The 20,719-nt window shown below is 40.7% G+C and overlaps 1 protein-coding gene across 5 annotated transcripts in view; it reads right to left on the reverse strand.

The window, feature by feature from the left end:
• Apc (APC regulator of WNT signaling pathway) overlaps positions 1 to 20,405 on the reverse strand; it is a 98,041-nt gene extending 77,636 nt beyond the window's left edge. For all 5 annotated transcript variants that reach the window (XM_055625762.1, XM_055625760.1, XM_055625761.1 and 2 more), the window contains exon 1: positions 19,965 to 20,405. The gene's annotated coding sequence lies outside the window, so the exon portion shown is untranslated. The remainder of the gene's footprint in view (positions 1 to 19,964) is intronic.
• Between the last annotated feature and the right edge of the window lie 314 nt (positions 20,406 to 20,719).

Below are 20,719 nucleotides of genomic sequence, written 5' to 3' on the forward strand. Positions count from 1 at the left end.
GTGTTCGGTACTTACTCAAAGCATCTGAAAGAGAAAACGTTCTATCTAGACATTTATTAAGTTGTCTTCTCATTGTTTCCCACACAAGAAAGTAAACACCATGAAGACAGAGACGTTTCTCTCAGATCTGGAACAGTTAGTATTTTATGTATTTTGTTCAATACATGAATATGAATGACAGAACAATGAACCCAATATCAATTAATAAATTTGGATAGGACTGAGACATGTAATGTACGTTTTACTACATAAGCTAAAGTAAGTGTTGTATGGTTGAAAGATGGCGGGTTAGATCATGGCTACCTTATCAAGAAAAGACTTTAGAGAGAACACAGTGGGACAACTAGCCCTGAAGGATGCTAAGGGCAGAGACTTTTATCTTACGTATTAGGTTAACCTAATGCAATGGAATCAGCATTTTAAAATAAGGAAGAATGTATGGCTAGAGTAAAAGCTACAAAAAGCTACTAGACTGGTATCTCTTCCTACTCAAAAGAAAAAATAATCACGAATTCTATCCATAAAATTAACAGCTAAGTGTAATGGTCAAAAGTATTTTCAACTGGAAAAACATGTTTCTAAGAAAAAGAATACACTACCAACTGTAGTAGGAATTTTATTTATCAACTTTTAAATTTGCGTATAAGCAAGCAAATTATTTTTTCCAAGTTCTTAATATACTAAGCTGTTAAAGCTCCAGTGTCAAGACATACAATAAACTATTCCTTCTTAGGCAACAAAATTTTTACTAAAGTCTAAGGTATATTATGATTCCTCTACCACTGCATTTTCTGCTTAGGAGTAATTTATCCATTTGAAGTCTTTTGTAGTTCCATTAACTTTTAGAGTTGTTTCCTATTTCTGTAAATAATTTCATTGGTATTTAGAGGATCTACTAAAATTATTATCAGAAAAAGAACTCTAAAAAAAAAAAATCACAAAATACACTTCAGACCATAGTGACAAAACTAGCACAGTACAGACACAAAGACTGGCAGTGTGTCCATGGGACAGAATAATGAGCAGAAAATAAACCTCCTGGTTTTGACAAAGGTATCAAAAAAAACAAAAAAAAAACAAAAAAAAACAAAAAAAAAAAAAAAAAAGAAAGAAAGAAAAGAAAAAGTGCCCCAGAAAAAAGACATTCTCAAATGGTTCTGGGAAAACTATACAGTCACCTGTACAAGGATGAGACTTGATCCCTCTCTCTCACCCTGCACAAAAATAAATTCAAAATGGATGAAAGACTTTAATGTAGGACTTGAAACTTGAAAACAGCTAGAGGAAAACAAATAATGAAAACACTTTAAGACAGAAGCAGAGGCAAGGACTTATTGAAAAGGATAGCAGTAGCTCAGGAAATAATAGCAGGGTTGACTGATGGATTTCGTGAAATTAGAAGCTTCTACAAAGTAAAAAAAAAACAGCTCACCAAAGAGGAAAGTCTTTGTCTACTGTACAATGGGCAAGGGCTGAACATCTAAAATACATATTTAAAAAGACTCTAAAAATCAAACAAAAATACCCAATAATCTAACGATCAGATAGTTCTCAAAAAGAGAAATACAAATAGCCAAAAAAATACCTTAAAACCCAGCATCCTTTGCCATCTGGAAAATGTAAATAAAGATTCCGCTGAGAGCTGGGGAAGATGGCTCCACATGAAACTGTGCCCACTGAACACATACCAGGACCTGGGTTTGGAGACCCAGCACCCACACTGAGGCTGAGTGCAGCAGTTAGGGCCTAAAACCCCAGTGCTGGGCAATTGACAGGAGCAACCCAGAGGCTTCTTTCGCTAGAGTCAGTCAACCTAGCAATTCTGGCTTCAGTGAGACCCTGTGTCCAAAAGTAGGTGTGGGTTAGGGAGAGAAAAGATAGAAGACGGTAAATATTGACCTCTAGCCTCTATACGCATCACCCCATATGGACCCCCACCCCTTATACACACACACACACAGGTTTCAGCAAGTCAGAATGCTAGTGAAGAGGTGGGATGCAATGAATACCACACACACATTCTTACACATTGCTGGTGAGACTGTAAATCAAATTAGTGCGGTCACTACAAAATTAGCATGGAGGTTTCTCAAAAAATTAACACTAGTACCACCAAAGGACTTAGCCATAGCACTCCTCGGTACACTCCCAAAGGAACCTGAGTCACCAAACCACGAAGATACTTGAACATTCATGTTGACTGTGGGAATATTCACAACCAAAATGGAATCTGCCTAAGTGTCCATCACACATAGATGTGGTAAAAATACAGAGGAAGAGTTTTATTTAGCCAGAGGAAAAAAATTGTAATATTTGCAGGGAAATGGGTAGAACATAGTATCACCACATAAAGTGAAATAAGCCAGGCTTAGACAAATACTGTTTTCACTCATATGTAAAATACAAATTTTGTGTATGTGTGCACACATAAGCATGCATGCAGGCATACGTGCGTGAGTGCACATGACAAAAAGGCAGGTTATTTAGGGCGGAAGGACAATGAGGTAAGACAAATTATTGATTTTCCTCTCATGCAAAATCAATAATCAATCTACCTACCTACCTATCTATCTGACATGACTACAAAGGGAGGGCTATTTGAGAGCAAAGAGCACAGAGCCCTGTTTTTGAGAAATTATTTCTCCTGTTAAAACAGGATTAAAATTTCTCATTAATATTTCAGGTACCATAAAATATCTATGTTATTTGATGAAATATTTATCAGCTTATAATACAAATTAGCGCTTGAAATATATCAGAACTGGCAAGGAAAAATTCTATTTGTATTTAACTTTAAACCTGAACTTGGATTATGAAAGAATCAATATAGTGCCTAATAAATGCTATGAATAGAACTTTAAACCAAATTCTTGGGTCAAAAGATTGATTTTCATGCCAATATATTCCAATTCTACTTGTCTGTATGCTGTTGTTTTTTAATTTTTGGGACGTCTCCTGAGGCCCAGACTGGGACCCTGAACTGAGTGCTGGACCACACATATGCGCCCTGATCCTTGGCAATATCCCTAAGCTTGTACTCCCAGAGAAGACACAACCCTGTTTCTCTACCGCATTACAGATGGCAACACCACCTACTGATAAGCCGGTTTCTTCTTTTGAGCATCTTCCCTTCCTCTTGCTTTCTGCTGAACGTTAAACATTAACATCTGTGTATCTGAAGGTAAATGCTTGTTATTATAGGCCAAAGATTCCAAGTTTGCTAAATGGAAAACAGATTCTAACCCTTCTCTAACGTAACAGGATGTTGTCACTCAGAACAGGAGATGCAGGGCTTCTTGGGCTACTACAAGTAACACTTAAAACACAGATTGCATTTCATTCCAGTAAGAACAAGTCGCTAACCAACGGATTTATAATGAATGGTTAATATTACATCCAGAGAGATAAGAATGAATTCAACGCACCAATTACATGTGAACCCTCCTTCAAATCACATGTTGATAGCTGTTTCCTGTGCTGGGGACCGAGGGCTTCTGAATGGTAAGCATGTCTTCCACCACTAAATACACTCCCAGTCCAACTAACACTTTTAGAATTGAAGCATCATATAATTTTATAAGTCTTTAAAAATGTCTTTTGTAGAGGTATCCAAGTTCAGGTAGAATTAAAACATTACATGGGTTCTTTTATAGAAGCCAAAAGTAAGATTCAAAAATGTCATCTCACATTCAAATACCTTTCTCAACTGATAACAAAAAGTCTCTTGATCTTAAATCATCCTCTACCCCACACGACATGAAAAGGGCCTTTTCTTAATCTTAATCTCTCCCTAAAGTTCTGCTATTCAATTCAAAAAACAGACTCACCCAATAAAACAGGTGGGGTAGAAAAGGAGCACGTTTCCAAGTGTTCTTTCATGACTAAAAATACAAAGTTCCTTTCTCTCTCAATTTGCTAACTGTCCCACAGAAACTAACTATATAAAAATCTCATCAGCCTACAAGGAGAGGGTTGACATTGCCCAGTTACCAATATGGGATAAGAGTGCGGGAAAACAAACAAGCAACACTATTCTGGCCCTAAGAACAGTATGCTGCTTGCAAAATTCTGAATGTACAAAGGAAGTAGGTTCTTCTTTAGCTCTGGGAAACAGAACTGAGTGGCGCTCTCACTGTTCAGAAACACAGCTGGCTATTTCACTTTACATTTATAACTATAGACATGAAAGGGTAGTCAACACTGCCTAGCAGGACTACTCTATTTCCTAGACAGCTTGCTTTGCTACTGAGTTTTTCATGTCTCCTCAAACCTATAATAAATCTATTTTTACTGCCTATGATATGGTCAGTTAAAGACCAACTTCACTGAGATAATAAAAGCAACTGAATTTCCAGGCACAACAGGGCAGATGCATACGAACTCATAGTGACTATAACAGCATGTGCAAGACCTGCACAAGCTCTAGCCGGACAAAATCCCAGCTGAGGGGTGTGTGTGTGTGTGTGTGTGTGTGTGTGTGTGTGTGTGTAGCTGAGGGGCTATTAACATCTGGTGGCTTCTGGGAGAGAGAGAGTCAGTTGTGTGTTTTCTTTTTAATGATGTGACCCATTCGGCTGACCACACACCAAATCAGGTTCCAGTTCTTTACTAGCTGACAACACAAGCTGGACTTGATGGAGAAAGAAGAAAAAGAAGCAGCAATCTCAAATTTGGGTACAAAGGGATGGGAGGCAACAATATTTCCAACATATATCAAATGAAAATCTCAAAGAATTAATATAATTATTTTTAAGATTTATTTATTTACTTATCTAATATCTATGAGTGCTCTATGAGGGCATCAGGTCCCATTATAGATGACTGTGATGGGAATTGAACTCAGGATCTCTGGAGGAGGAGCCAGTACTCTTAACTGCTTAGCCATCTCTCCAGCCCTAATACAACTATTTAACAATGAAAATGATATGAAAACTACTTACATAATCTATCAGACATTACAGTTATATCTTTACCATGTCTTTTCCTGAGAAGACAAATAAATTGACTATTTTACCCAGATTCAGAGGGTGCTGCAGACGAAAGAAAGGATTCCACCCAAGAGCAGCTGGGGTACCAACGGGGTTGCTTACAGGAGAACGATAAATAAGAACCTGAGGCAGCTGGACTACTGAAGACCTCCAGTCCCAGCTGTGGGGAACAAGTTAGGCCTGAAGGGCATTAGAGAAATGGTGACCTAACATGGCCAATCAAAATTAACTACACCACCAACTTCCAACACAGAGCTGCCACCTTGCAAATCCTGCCCTTGACTACTGTCAACCCATTATATGGACAGCAAACAAACAAAAGGGCCACTAGCATATACAAAAGCCAGCCTCCTTTGGCGGGAGCAGCTCCCTTGCAGTATTCCCTATAAACCGGCCTTTCCCACTCTGCTCTGACTTGGTGAGTTCTTTCACTGCTAACAACATGCTGCATACTCCAGTACACCTCAAGATTACATGCAGCTGGGAACAGTGGCTGGTGAACTTCATTATGGCCACCGCAGACCAGGCTGCCTGTACCACTGTTGTTTTGTTTCTTTAGTTCCAACTGTTCAATTTCTCCATACTGGTTCCATCTCACAGAAATCTCCCTGCCTCAGCCTCTCAAGTGCTGCAACTCTAGGCACGAGTCACCTCACTCAACCATCTGTTTTTCTGTTCCATTCCACTGCCATGAGCGGGCTAACCTTACTCCTCTAACTACTCATTACAAATCTCCTATCTTAAATTTCTGTCAAAGACATGGCCAAAGTCCATCTTTTTCATGTTTGACAAAGCTCACCACTCTCTTCCTTCTTAAGCAGACTTAAGTCTTGGCTTCTATGGCATGTTCTAATGGGTTTCCTCTTCCTCCTAATTTCACTTAAGAGCCCTGCCTCTTCACTAGTCATCTAGGGGCTGGAGTACCTCTGAGTTTATTCTAGGACTGTCTACTTACATCATCATCATCATCATCATCATCATCATCATCATTATTATTATTATCTCATCCAGTAGCTTTAAATACCAAACTACATTATGCTAAATCTTAAACCGCTATTTCTATCTTAATCTCATCCCCTGAATATTCATCTACCCACCTGATATTTAACTTGAACACATGAAACATATGAGGTAAACAAACACGTGATTCACAGACTTTGCTTTCATCATATTCTCTACAACTAAGTATTTCAAGCTCTTTTCTAAAAATCACTTTTGCTATTTTTATTACTTTGGATGTGTTTATGTGTACCTGTGTGTTTGAAGGCCAAGGTTAATGTTCAATATGTTCTTCAATTCCTCTCCAACTCACTTTTTGAGATAGTGTCTCCCACTGAACCTGGAGCTTACCAATTTGGCCAGAGGTGGTGGAGCAGCAAGACCCAAGGATGCTCCTGTGTGTCTACCTTACCCAGTGTGGAGATCACAGGTGAATGCTGCCATGCCTGGCTTTTATATGGGTGCTGAGGCTCTCAACTCAGATCCTGATGCTTGTGTGGAAAGCATGCTAACTGACAGTCATCTCCCTAGCCCGTCAGAAGCTCTATTTGAATAATGAGTAATTTTCCAACTCTATCTTATACTGTGGTAGTCTTATTCTTCCATACTATTCAAGCAGCATAATTATTCCAGTATCTTAAATTTATGCAGATTACAGCTAGAATTCATACCTTTATGAATGAAAGATACCCTATGTCCATTAAGATGTGGATGACAATCCACTGGCTAGATTGAAGGAGTAACAGCAAGAGTCAGCCAATAGTGATGGTTAATCTTATGTGTCACCTTGATTGTTGAGGGATATCCAACTATCTGGAATTATTTCTGAGTGTACCTATGAGAGTATTTCTAGAAGAGACTAGCATCTCAATCAGCAGACAGTAAAGATCTAGCCTCACCCACATGGACAGACATCACCTAGCCTGTTGAGATCCAGGCAGAACAAAAAGACAAGGATGAGCTCTATGTCCTTGGGTTAAGACAGCAGAGCTCCTTGTCCTTGTGTCTGACTCCAGGGTGTCCATCAGCCCCTCTTACCCTTCCTCCCCCATTCACAGGCCTTCTGACTCAGAATGAATTGCACCGAACCAAGAATGTTTCTCTAGTCCCTATGTGTATGGTCAGGTAGAGAACAAGGACCTTGAGTTGACCACAGGCACCGAACCAAGAGTGTTACTCTAATCCTTATGTGTATGGCTAGGTTGAGAAACAACAACCACTTTTCAAGATGCTCACCAGTGACTTTGAGACTTTGGAGCCAAGGCTTTTTTTTTGTGTGTGTGCTCTCCTATACTAAGGCTGACCTGGGTGATGAAGGAGATGCTATAAGAGTAACGGACCTCCAAAGCTAGGGGATGGAAACCATGACGGCTTACTCTAGAACCAGCCACAATGTCCTCAGGATACTTAAGTAACCCAGCAGAAAGGCCAACATGAGAGGGCCAGATGAACACCAACCTGTCAGCCGGTTGGAAGTGAATTTTCTAGCTCTAGTCAAGTTGACAAAAATTGTTTACATAGGTAAGCAATGAGCAAGAGACTCAAGATTCTCTCGACTTACCCTGGTAATTCCAATGAAAATTGCTTTAAATTCCCTGCCCACATGGCTTAGCAACTAAGCTGGCCCAGCCACATTTCTGTTATCTCTGATCACTGAGTCACTTTTAAACTCCAAACAGTAAGATTTCCAAACAGAAGTGCTAAGTGAACAGAGGCCGTTTATTGTCATCTAATATCTGCTTTATGGTGTTTGAAATGAGAAGTCTGCTATAGGATGAACAAGTTATCAATGAAAATTCTTAAGTACATCAAGTTCCTGAATGCTAACATCCCCAATAATATATATTTCTGCCCTCCAAAATAATACCCCAAGCAGTCTTTTGAAATTTTTGTTTCTGTGGGATAGAACTTGAAAAGTGACTGTCTCTGCTTCATCAGATGACTGGGAGGCAAGTACAGGAGATTTACTTTCGTTGTATATACATAGACTTGCAGTTTTGAAATGCATACTGCAGGCATGCAGTACCTATTCAAAGATCAATTTTAAAGTTTCTTGACAAAGCTGAATTCTTTTACGTTTATAATGGGAATGACAAGCCAGGTACAGTAGCCCAGGCCTGTAATCCCAGGGAGGCAGATCTTTGTGAGTTTAAGGCCAGCCTGGTCTACAAAGCAAGCCCAGGTCAGCCAAGGCTATACAGAGAAACCCTGTCTGAAGAAGAAGAGGAGGAGAGGAAGAGGAGGAAGAAAAAGAAGGAAAAGGGAATGATAGGCAGTTGGGAGTTGTACACATCTGTAATCCCAGCACTTGGGAGGCAAAGGCAGGTGAATCTCGGTGAGTTTGAGGCCAGCCTGGTCTACAGAGTGAGTTCCAGGACAACTAGGGCTACACAGAGAAACCTTGCCTCAAAAAACAAAAACAAACAAACAAGCAAAAATGGGAGTGATAATTGGGAGAGATGGCTCAACTGGCAGAGCCAGTTATCTTATCCTTAGGCAACAAGGACCTAAATTTAGAGCCCACATCTAAAATCTGGGTATGGCGATGCACTCTCAGTCCCAGCTGTTGGCGAGACAGGGCAAGATCCCTGAACCTCACTGGACAGCCAACCTAGCTTCTTTGGCAAGCTACAAACCATGGATGGCATCTAACAAATAATACCTGAGCCTGTCATCTGATCTCCACACGCACGCATGTTCACCACCACATACGAACATGTGTACATACACAGTGGGAAACTTCAAACTACCTCAGTTAACTACTTTTAGAATGAAATTATGCTCATTACCTCTCTTTTCTCTCCTTCTTAGTGATAGGGATTGAACCCATGACCTTGTTCCTGCTACACAAGTTTCCACCACTGTCATTCCAGCCATTTATTCCTTGGAGGGTGGGAGAGGGGCAACTATTCTAAGGTTTAAGACCAATAAGCAAGTGTTTCAGTTTTACTGTTTCTGTAAAAGAGGTGTTCCATATTATCAACACAGAAGATGTAGTTAAAAAGCATAAAATATGTTATGCCTTCATCTTGTAGACTTACAAGTGAATGACATAGAAATTCAATGGTTTTGTCCTGATTTATATAAAGCTATTGTGGTCCTGAGAATAAGAACAGCCTCCAAGCCAGGAGATCCTCCTATATCTACCTCCCAAGCACCTAGCATTACAAAACGTAGCACCACCCCTGGCTTTTCTTTGTGGGTTATGGGGACTGAACTCGGGTCTCAAAGCTTGCCAGGCAAGCACTTTACCAACTGAGCCATCCCCATCACCATTTTTGATGAGTGCCTTTACTGTTCAATAACAAACGTCAACAGAAACATATGTATTATAGATAAGCTGGACTTTACTAAAATTTCAAAATTTTGTGCACTAAAGGAGATTCCCAGCAAGCAAATAGACAACTCATAGAATGGGAGAAAATGAAAATCTTTTATCTGATAAGGAACTGCTATCTACAATATGTGAGGGATTAAAAACCCAAATGGTTAAAAATTAAGCAAAGGGCCAGATGTGGTGGCGCAGGCCTGTAATCCCAGCTCTCTGGGAAGTGGAAGCAGGCAGACCTCTGTGAGTTCAAGGCCAGCCTAAAGTACAAAGGGAGTCCAGGACAGCCAAAGGCTATACAGAGAACTCAAAAACAAACAAACAAACAAGAATAGCCTCCATAGGCTCATGTATTTGAATGCTTAGTCAACGGAAGTGGTACTACTTGAAAAGGATTAGGAGATGTGGCTTTGTTGGAGTAGGTTCAGCATTGGTGGAAGAAATGTCTCACAGAGGGTGGGCTTAGAGGTTCCAAAAGCCTAAGCCAGGCCCAGTCTCTCTCTTCCTGCTGCCAGATGTAGAAGCCTCAGCTACTTCTCCAGTACCACGTCTGTGTGTCACCATGCTCCCTGCCATGAGGATGGACTGATCCTCTGAAACTATAACCAACTTCCAACTAAATGCTTTCCTTTTAAGAATTGCTGTGGCCATGGGGTCTCTTCACAGCAATAAAACACTAAGACAGCTGCCAAATTTGAATCAAGGTTTCCTTTTTCTAAGAACCAAAGGCAATTAATTCTCATAAAGGTACAAGAATATATTAATTTATCAACAGATTTTCCTTATACCAATGGTGGGTGATTAATTTCAATGACAGTGAGTATATATCTAGCTAAGAATTAAACTGTATAAAATACTCAAAGTAAATGGTAACTACAGATCGAATAACAAACTGGAAGGTGCTGCTACCAGAATCACAGGGCCTTTAACAGGCAGAATGAAAGAAATAGAACATTTTAATTGAAACTCAGTAAAAGTGAAACAGACTAGGAGAAAAACAATAGCATACAGCAATATATTTTTCCAGACATAGAAAGCCAAATGCTGAACACTGGTTACAGAAGGTGAAAAGCCATTCTTTTCATGGTTTAAGTTGTCCTCAACACCCTTAAATCTAATGACAAGTTGCTGACTACATTAGGATATAATTTTCTAAGATCTAATTCTATTCTGAATAAAAAAAACAAAAACAAAACTCATTAGCTCAGCATAAACTAATGGGAAATCATACCTCGACAATTCCTTATAAAACAGAAATAAGTTGTGAGAAAAATTCTACCAATATAGAAAGTATATCAATTTTTTATGAAACCGAAGGAATTTTGATGCTGGCATAAATATTACACTGCTGTGACAGACTTGCTTTTTCTATGACTTGGTTTTTAACAGTATTGAATTTCTATAAAAACCATAACTTAGTTTCAACTCAAAATGATATATGACGAGAACATACATGCGGCTGTTAAGTAGTCAACCAACTAAGTACAGTAGCTAAAATAATTTTTAGGGGCTAGAGAGATGACTCAATGATTAAGAGCACCTGCTGCTCTTACAGAGGACATGGTTTCCAGCACCCATCTAACTGCTCACAACTGGCTGTACTTCCATTTCTAAGGATCAGATGCCTCTTCTGACCACTTTAGGCTCCTTCACACACACACTTGGGACACATACACATTAAATTAAATTAATTAATTAAACAATCATTTTTAACATTTTTGTCTATAGTAACATTTTTTTCAACTCTTAAATTTGTTTCCATGGAGAGCCAATATATTCTTAAATGCTATCAATATGTAAATTAATGTTAAAGAAGGCACAGGAGAAATGTGTTTGAAGTAAGAAACTGTAGAAAGGGTACTGGAATATTATAAAATATATCAAAAGATTTTCTGAAATGAAACTATGGCAAAGACAGAAGAAATTAAAAGAATGAGGTGGGTAGAATGTCATCGGGTTAATTAAATAAAGGTACTAAAACCACACTCCAATGTACACAAAAGACTATCACAAGAAAACTGAGCATTACCTTGTCAGTCAAGCATGGCAAGATTGTGGAAATAAGATAATAGGATTGCTAATTAAATATAGTAAATGCCATGATAGTATCATTCGTTCCTTGTATGAGGAACATAATCTGATGTAACTTCTCCTTTGCTAAGATTACTATTTAAGTGAAAATCTTCAGAAAAGACACAGGTTGAGCACACCTAATCTGAATTAATACTTGGTCTCATATAACAAGGCCATAGTCAAAATACAAACTGATGAGCAAAATACATACAGTACAGTGTGTACATACCATGACATTAGACCCTAGGTCTGGTCCTGGCACAACCAAAAGAATATATGCATATGTACACATATACAGCTTGAGGTATATGAGAACTGTAAACTAATTCATGTTTGGACTTGGGTTTCATCCCCAAATTTTGCATATATAAATACTGCCAAGTCCAGGAAAGATAAAAACCCAAAACACTTCTAGTCTCAGGCATTTTGGTGAGAAATACCCAGACAGGGCAGGCTCAGGATTGGCATGGAAATTAGCACCTTCCAAGACAGAAAGCTAAGACTGACTCAAACTTGAATTCAGTCAGGTAGCAAACTTCAAGAAATTAAAACACACTCATTAACTCATGAAGTCTAAAATTAGCTGTACTGGCAACAAATACCCAAGTAATCAAAGTACATTAAGCACTCAATAGATCTGAAAAGATCCTGGGAAATCTTCATCTTGGCCTCACCTAGGAAGTAGCATAGGACAGAAGGCACTTGAGGCCAACGACAAGGGCGGTTCTTGTTTCACACAGGTTAATCAGGTGGGTAAAGTGCCTGTTTAAGCGGGAGAGCAGAAGTGAGACTTCATGCTTGCAGGCTTCTTCGGATTCTAAAATTCTTTCATTTTATCAGCTAGTGTTTTGAAGGCAGTAAGCAAACTTGAAACAAAGCAGGAAGCAAAGGCACTATAATCAAAATGGATTTTCAACTTAGTATATCCATTTGGCCGAGGAAAAAAGAATCAAGGAAAATTAGTTTCCTTCCAAGAGGGCTGCTTCTGTAATTTTTGATGCATCAATTTAATTGATTTAAGCAGATATGGATGGTATCTCATGCTAACAGTTATGATGAAAATCAAGGCAAATAACTATAAAATATGAATGTTATTCTAAATTTCTAACATAACCTTCCAAACAAGGATGACTGCCCATCCACGCAAAGCCCAGAAATTCTAAACTAAAAGTTTGACTTCCACTTTTAATTAAATAAATTCAGACTTCAAATACAAATTGTACAAGTTTATAGATGTGTAAGATTTCACACTCCTGTTCTGTCCCTGAAAGAATAAAATCCACAGCACCCTGGGCAGGCAAGGTGCCTCATCAGGCTGCTTCCCCCCCAGCCTAATTACCTGAGTTTGATCCCAGGGACACACATGGTGGAAGGAGAGCACCAGTGCCCCCTAATAACCCTTGAACCTCCATATGAATGTTGTGACACAGGTGTACACCCACACCCCAAAATAAATACGTAATTTAAAAAATCAAAACATCTACATAACACAAGAGTTCTCACATTATTTTTGAAAATAAACCCAATTGCTGGCAAAAATATTAAAGGACAATTTGTTTGCAGGCCCTTGTCAACTCAGTGCTTGTCCTCTCCATCCTTGTAAAATCCTACTTGACAATGCTCACATTCTGTCCTGACAGGCTGGATGGGCAGCTTCTCCAGTGATTACAGCTACCAGGAAATGCCCTAGCAAACAGTGCATGTCAGAGCAGGGAGCGGTGTGGCTCAGGCCACTAATCCCAGAGGCAGCAGGGGCTCTGAATTAAAGGCGGTCAGGGATATAGAGAGATCCTGTCCCAAAAAACAAAGACAAACATGTTAGAGTATTAAGAAAACAGCTACATGTCAATTTGTACGTTTCCTGGGTCTCTCATTTATATCGTGAAGAGGCATTAACACAAAGAAATGACTACTGAAGGACTGTTTAGTCTTCTTTGAACAACTTGGTAAAATGTCTGGACTTCTATTTGTAGAAAGAGTACATCAGGCAATTGAGACCAACTACCCCTCTGAAAATAATTTTAATTTAGATATTAAAACAATCCTCTTAAGAGCATTAAATAACTATTAACAAAATGAGAAATGAACAGTTCAAACCCACTACAAGTTGGACTCAGAAAAGTGATCTCAACTTTTGCTTTTTGTGAGTGTGTTTAAAACAAACAAACATTTAATGCTGCTTGAACTGAAAGACTGAAGGCCAAACTATGAGTCCAGACAAAAATGGCAACTCTAGTGAAACCATCTTTGGCTTTGGGCTGAGGTTCTCTAGGTCCCCTCCATATGAACTAGAAGACCATACTACCTTTTATCATTCCAACAAAACACCTGAGTAATTAACACAGAGAGACGAGAGTCCACATAACTATTGGCGCTGCTACTTTGGGACTCTGGTGAGCAGCACAAGATAGTGGATGCACACTCATAGCAAGCAGCTCATTTCATGAACCCAAAATGCAAGGTGAACTTTGAGGGGACAACACCAATACCAAACATTTCACATTAGAGCTCCTAACAGTACTGCCTTGGGGACCAAGCCCTTATCATATGGACCTTTGTAAGACACGCCCTACATCTAAATGATAACAGAAATCATGAACTCTGACCACACTTAAGTGAGTCATGCAGGTAGCCCAGCAGAGCTAACAATGTGAAATTTGATCAAGGTGGTTTTATAGCCTCAAACTCTCGACAATACCAAATAAAAATATTCATAAAAATTAATATTATCTTATACAGCAAATAATTTCACCAACAGATCCAGAGATTTGTAAACACTGAAGTTAAAAGATTATAATTTCCTAATTGTTATACTCAAGAGGCTAATGGCCAAACATATCTATTTTGCATGGAACTCCAAATTATAAAAGTTACACAGATTTGAAAAAAATTGGGACTATAAACATTTATTAGATGAGTAATCAAATATTAAATACAGGTGAAAATGGGTACTTTGAAGATAAAACTGTCCAGAATAAAGTCTTTAAGATAAAATAAGAGGGGTGAGGCATACAACAGGTAGGAAGATCTTCACATATTAATGCAGAATCTTATTAAGAACAAGAGAATACTGAAACAAAGGTGACATTGAAGGTCCTTTGGCTGACAAATGTGTGGGACCGATAAGAACTGATCTATGCATTCATGAAGCCCAAAGAATTGCCTAATCATGGGATATTATAGCAGAAGACAAAGTTAAAAAGTTTTCCTTCTTCAAAAAGAACATGAAAGGAACTATTAAGAGCCATGGTGTCAGCCAGGTGGTGGTGGTGCCATCTTTAATCCCAGCTCTCCGGAGGCAGAGGCAGGTGGATCTCTGTGAGCTTGAGGCCAGCCTGGTCTACAGAGTGAGTTCCAGGACAAACACAGTGAGACCCTGCCTTGAAGAAAAGAAAGAAAAAAAAAAAGAGCCATGGTATCAATAAGAAGAGAATAAGCTGACATAAAGCAACAATCAATCTAGAATGTCCAACAGGTAGCTGTGAACCTAGAGTTCTGTAGCAAAAACATGCTTTAAGAATGGGAAAATGCAGACTTTCAGGAAGAGAGGAGGACATTCTATAGGATGTGTTTCAGATTCGCTAAGGTCAGTAAAAATGATTCTATATAGAAGTTCATACAAAATCTAAGATACAGTAAATAGTGCAGTTCTTTAAAATAATGATGGTATACAGATACATAATTAGGCTAGCCAGCTTAGCCTAATTAGGAAGTCCCCTGGGTTCCTGTCCAGGTGAGATCCTGTCTCAAGCAAGGCAGATGTCCAGACAAACAGCAGAGGCCAACTTCTGACCTCCACACTCAGCTGTGCACAAAGATGGGAAATCAAGAATGGGGGAACAGCTCAGTGGTAGAGAGCTTACCTAGTCTGTGTGAGACAGTGGGTTCAATCCCCAGTAAAAGAAGGAAAAAGGGTAAGAGAAAGAGAGAAATTTAATTAGTAAAAACTGTTCCACAAAGGAAAACAAAACAAAACAAAACAAAAAACGGCCCTCTGACTATGTGTGACAAAACTCAAGTAAAACTCAAGCAAACCCTGCCGTGACTCTCCCCACTACTTCACTGTTCAGGCCCTTTACCGACTTACCCAGAATAATGAGCTTTAGCACCTGACTTACTTCAAAGCCTAAACATGACCTGTACAGACTTTGTTGGCCATATCCTCAACTAAAACATAAGCGCAGGGAGAGCACAGAGTATCTGATTCTCTATTCGTGCCGCTCTGTTTACAGAGGAAGCCCTCAAATATAGTCGGTTTTTGTTTGCTTTGTGTCGGGGGTGCTGGGAAACAACCCAAGGCCCTGAACATCTCAGACAGGAACTCTACCTAAAATACTTGTTAGATGAGCAGCATTTGTGTTCAGATTTGCTGACTGAGAAAACTAAGTAAACTGTACATTTCACAAGTTCCGAATCTTTGGATTTAGCTGACGGTGGATTAAAAATAACCGGGAGGAACGTTCTATCTGCAATGAACACGAATGGCCTTCCTTGTCATTACTCTCTAAACAATACAGTTTAACTATCATTTACATAGCATTAGGTATATATTATCTTTTATCCAAAAAGCTTTAAATAAAAAAAGTCAGATTTTCAGATATTTACATATGCATGAGCTATCCTAGGGATGGTATCCAAGGTTAAACATAAAATTCATTTGTGAGGCACACACACACTTCATTCATCTAAATTAAGGTAGTACATGTAGTTTCAATGTGTCCACATTTTGAATGGTCACTGTTACATGAGGTTATAAGGGGAATTTTCCACTTGTGCAATGTTGATGCTAAAAAAGAAAAAAATTCTTATTTTGGAGCTTTTCAAGTTTCAGGTTTATATTTAGGAATGTTCAACACTATAAATAATCAAAAGATGACAGAGTATTTGGGAGGATGTGCAAAAATTAAATGTAAATACTGTTATTTATGTCAGTTTTGTCAATCCATGGAAGGGACAAAACCAAATCTCCGTTGGGTGCCAAGGGATGACTAAAATGACAAAATTACTACTAGAACTTGGGAAAGGTTCAAATAAATTCATATTTTATGGATTATATGACCATAATATACATGTTTTGGTGGCATGAACAATGTACATAATTCAGGGCTCAGAAACAGCTGCTGAAAGAATATAGGGACAGGACCTTCTATTTCTCTGCTTTTCTTACAACCTCTCTTTCTGTGCTAGACACAAAAATCATTCTTTCTTTCTATATATGGTCAAACACTAAGCCACAAAGTAATAGACATTTCAGAATTTAAGAACATAAAAATAATTACAGGAGAATTCAGAAAAAACAGAATATGACACTTAATGGGGCCACAGTGTGCAAAGGTATCAAGACAAGACGGTATCAGACGGTAGCAAGGCAAAAAGCAAATAAAGAGTGTGGGAATAGGTGCTCAAGGAAGGAAGGTCAGGAGTGATGACACTCAACAAACACAACATTAAATATCAAAGCGATACTCTTCTGAAAGTGCTACAGTAACTTGCTACAAGGCAGACTTGAGAATGAGAATTAGGGAAGAGCAGAACAAAGCAGAGCCTTGGAGCCATGTCCTTCCTTTCACAGGAGCCACCCGATGCCTATTGTAACATTTAACAGGATCTAGTCATCCCCTTCTTAAAGCCAGTTTGATTTTGTTTTTGTCACTGACAGTACAAGACTAGAGATCGATCAGTGTGAACTCTTCCAAAATGTGTGTGTAATGGCATTTTTGAAGACATGACTCTTTGTTTTGAGAGACCACTCCAAATATCAGTTTACTCGGTCTATTTGACCTCTACTCCCTACCTGCTCATGGCCCTTTCTAGGGCCCATTTCACCCAACCCATGCTGTGTTCCAGTCCTTATTGTAGACAGGATTCACTTCTACCTACCTACTGCCCTCCAGACAAAAGATACTGCTCCAGACCTAGCAGCGTGATCGTCTCTACTGTTCAATCGCAGGAGAGCTAAGGATGGTGGGGAATGGGTAGAGGTCTTCACCCTTGCTTTGGCAGTAAATGAAGACCAGAACATGAACATGGTTAATACCTGTCTTCTTACTAGAAGAGAGGCAAGTTTGAGTTCAAACAGGAGGACAATGCTGAAAAAGTGAAAAGTGGACTTTCAGTACTGATTATATGAACTCTAAAGAAACCACACTTCATGCCATTTCTAAACATGCTTCTGCCAATTACCTTTGTAAATCCTATTCACAGCCTAGTTGATATAGAGATTATGGGAAGAACTAAGTTAAAGAGGGCTGGGCATGCAAAAAAAACTTTCAAAAGATTAGGAAACCAGGAAGTGCAACGTAACCTAGGAATATGTCCTTTACTACTAGAGTGTTATATAATTTACAAATTGACTATAGAAGCCAAAGATGACATGGAAATCGCTATTAGACTTGGTGCTTAGTGTTCTCTAGTTTTTTTTTTTTTTAATTCCACTTATTTAGTATGTATCGTATGTGATATAGGTCAGAGGACAACGTGGAAGAGCTGGTTGTCTCCTTCAACCCGGTGGGTCTTAGAGATATAACTCAGGTTGTCAGATTCCAAAGCAAGTGCCTTTACCTGCTGACCCATCTTGATGGCCCCACAGCAGCGGAGTGGCAAGAAAGATAAAGATGAAGATGTGTCAAATGCTTAGCACATATTAACTCCCTCTATAGCCATCGTGCAAGGTAAGTATTATGTCCTACTTTATAGATATAGAACAGTCTAACTGGTAATATGACCACAGCCACTAATGAACACTTTTAACACAAGTCAAAACCAAGACTGAAAGATTTACCTCACTACATCAGAGTCCTAGGATGGAAGAATCCTGGAAGAAAATCTGGAATTTGGAATGGCCTCCTAGAGTTGTATCTGGTGGCTCAAGGGAAACATGTAAGTATGGGAAAGATAGGAAAAGACTGAAGGAGGTTTCCAAACATCTCTGAATCTCTGAATAAAGAGAGATGGAAAAGAGTAGCTCTTGCAAAGACAAGACATTTCTTCCTGTGAAATATGAGCAAATAAGGAGATAATATTGAGGGGAGACTCTGAGAAACAGAGGAAGTATAACATTAGCTGAGATTTTCTCAGCCACTGGAGTTTAGAAGGCCCCATTTCCCTTCAAACTGAAATGAAAGCCCAGCACGGGAATGACAGACAGGATCTAAGAACATGCAGTTCCCAGTGCTGAAGAATGAAAGCTACCAACAAACAAATGAGGTATCAAGACTCAAAACGACGACTTCTGCTGCCTGGTAATCCCAGCACTTGGGTGGCAGAGGCAAGCAGATCTTTGTGAGTTCTTGGACAGTCTGGTCTAGAGAGCAAGTTCCAGACTGTGTAGGTGCGTGGGTCGTCAGAGCTGTTACACAGAGAAAGCCTGCCTCAAAAAAAAAAGTTCTTTTAAAGTGGGCAATTCTATTTCTAAAATTTTATTTCATAATTTTTTTTAACTACCCTGGGAATGAAGAGAGCTGGTTCTAACAGCAGTCTACCACGGAGCTAAAGACCCAGCCTTCTAAACTCGCTTTCAAAACGCCACTCATTTGCAAGCTCGAAGGGCAAAGGCTAAGTATTTTCAATCCCACTCTGGGGCTCTTGATACATCCCAGTACGGGGACAGAGGAGACAAACTACTGGAAGACTCCCTCCACTGCCACTCAGATGGGCAGTTTGCACTTGTAAACGTTGGCAAGGTTCCTAAGTTACTCAGGGCAAATTTCCCTATCAGCAATCGCATTACCATTGAGGGGAAGCTGAGGGGAGCACAAACCCACGTTAGAGACTATCAAGAGCTGGAAGTGTTAAGCATTTGTAACAATTGAGAATACAAGAAATCTGAGTAGTTTTTAATTTAAAAATCTTTTCTCCATCAGTCCTTTCCAAAACACACACACACACACACACACACCCTTGCATATTGGGAATTCTAAAGCTTCAATATGCATTTTAGGCTAGTACCTAAAGAAAGTATAAATCACTTATCCTTTTTTGTGCCATTATGTGTTATCCTTACATTTATAAGGTGTTTTTTTTGTTTGTTTGTTTTGTTTTTTTAAGGAACATTTCCCAATCCTTTCAATGAATCTACACAAACTAACGCCCCACAAAGCTCGCGCCTCCGTCTCAAAAGCTGAGACCAAGAACTGACTATGTCCACAGAGATTAATGCTTTAGAAGCGAACAATCCTTTTGCCACCGCGGGCTCCAATGGGCAGGGGTCAGACTCTAAACCCATCCCAGTCTACTCGGACTCGTCTCCAGAAGAGCAGACCCCACCGGCCTCTCCACCACAAGCCTCTCCTCTGTAACTCCGCCAACCAGGCTCAGACAACCTTCCCGGGGCTCCAAAGTTTCCAAAGGAAGCAAGGAAGAGTGGAGGCGAACGGAACGGGCCGGACGACCCACGCACCTAGAGCGGACAGAAGTCGGCTAGCAGGGGCGAGGGGCCCGAGCGAAGGCGGCGGGAAGGGGAACCGGCGAGCCGCGGCCGGCGGAAGGCCGGGGCCGGGCCGCGGGGGTCGGGGCCGGGGTCGGGGCCGGGCGCAGCCGCCGGGGCGGGAGTCGCCGGCGTGCGCAGCCGCACTCACCTGCCAGACGCTCGCTCCGCGGGTGCAAGCGCGGGCGCCGCCCGGGCGCCTCCCCTCCCGCGGGACTCGGCCCCGGCCGCCGCCGGAGCTCCGGGCCCCGAGAGTCACGGGTGGTACCGAGGCGGGCAAAGCGGCGACCGGCCCCGAGCGCAGGGAGGCGTACATAGGGGGCGCTGGGAAGGCAACTCCTCGCTCCGCCTTCCTCAGCGCTCGCCGGCTGCGCCTCCCGGGGACAGCATCGCGCCAGCCTCGGTCCGCTGCTCCCGGGCCTTCGCCCGAAGCTCCCTCAAGGCAGCGGCCGGGTTTCCGGCGGCCACACTCCGCCCCCTCAGCGCAGGGTCTTCGCCATCTTGTTGGAGGCGGGAAGCGAACAGTGCGCACGCGCGGTGGGAGCAGCGGGCGGGCGTCCGGCTGTTCGGGACCGAGGGACTGGACTGCGCAGCCGCAGCGACTGATGCCCTGCCTTTGCGCTGTTTGGTTAGCCTCCTCTGTTTTTTTTTTTTTTTGCATGGGCTTACTGAGGCTCCAACCTGCTCACCTTTCCCAGCTGAGCTGAACCCAAATTAGTAGACTTTTCCTGCGTGTGGTACGGTTAGCTGTGAGCATCTTTCATATCAAGCATCCACCAAGTACCAGATCCTTGGCTAGGCACTGATTATAGAAAGATGAGTGGAAATGGACCCTAGAGCAAAAGGACGCCCTAACCCAATGGAGAAGACAGAAACCGATTTGGGTCTGTAGGTGCCCCTCCAGTT

The sequence above is a fragment of the Psammomys obesus genome, unplaced genomic scaffold (assembly GCF_907164565.1).
Source record: "Psammomys obesus unplaced genomic scaffold, mPsaObe1.curated_primary_1811, whole genome shotgun sequence".
Lineage (NCBI taxonomy): Eukaryota > Metazoa > Chordata > Mammalia > Rodentia > Muridae > Psammomys > Psammomys obesus.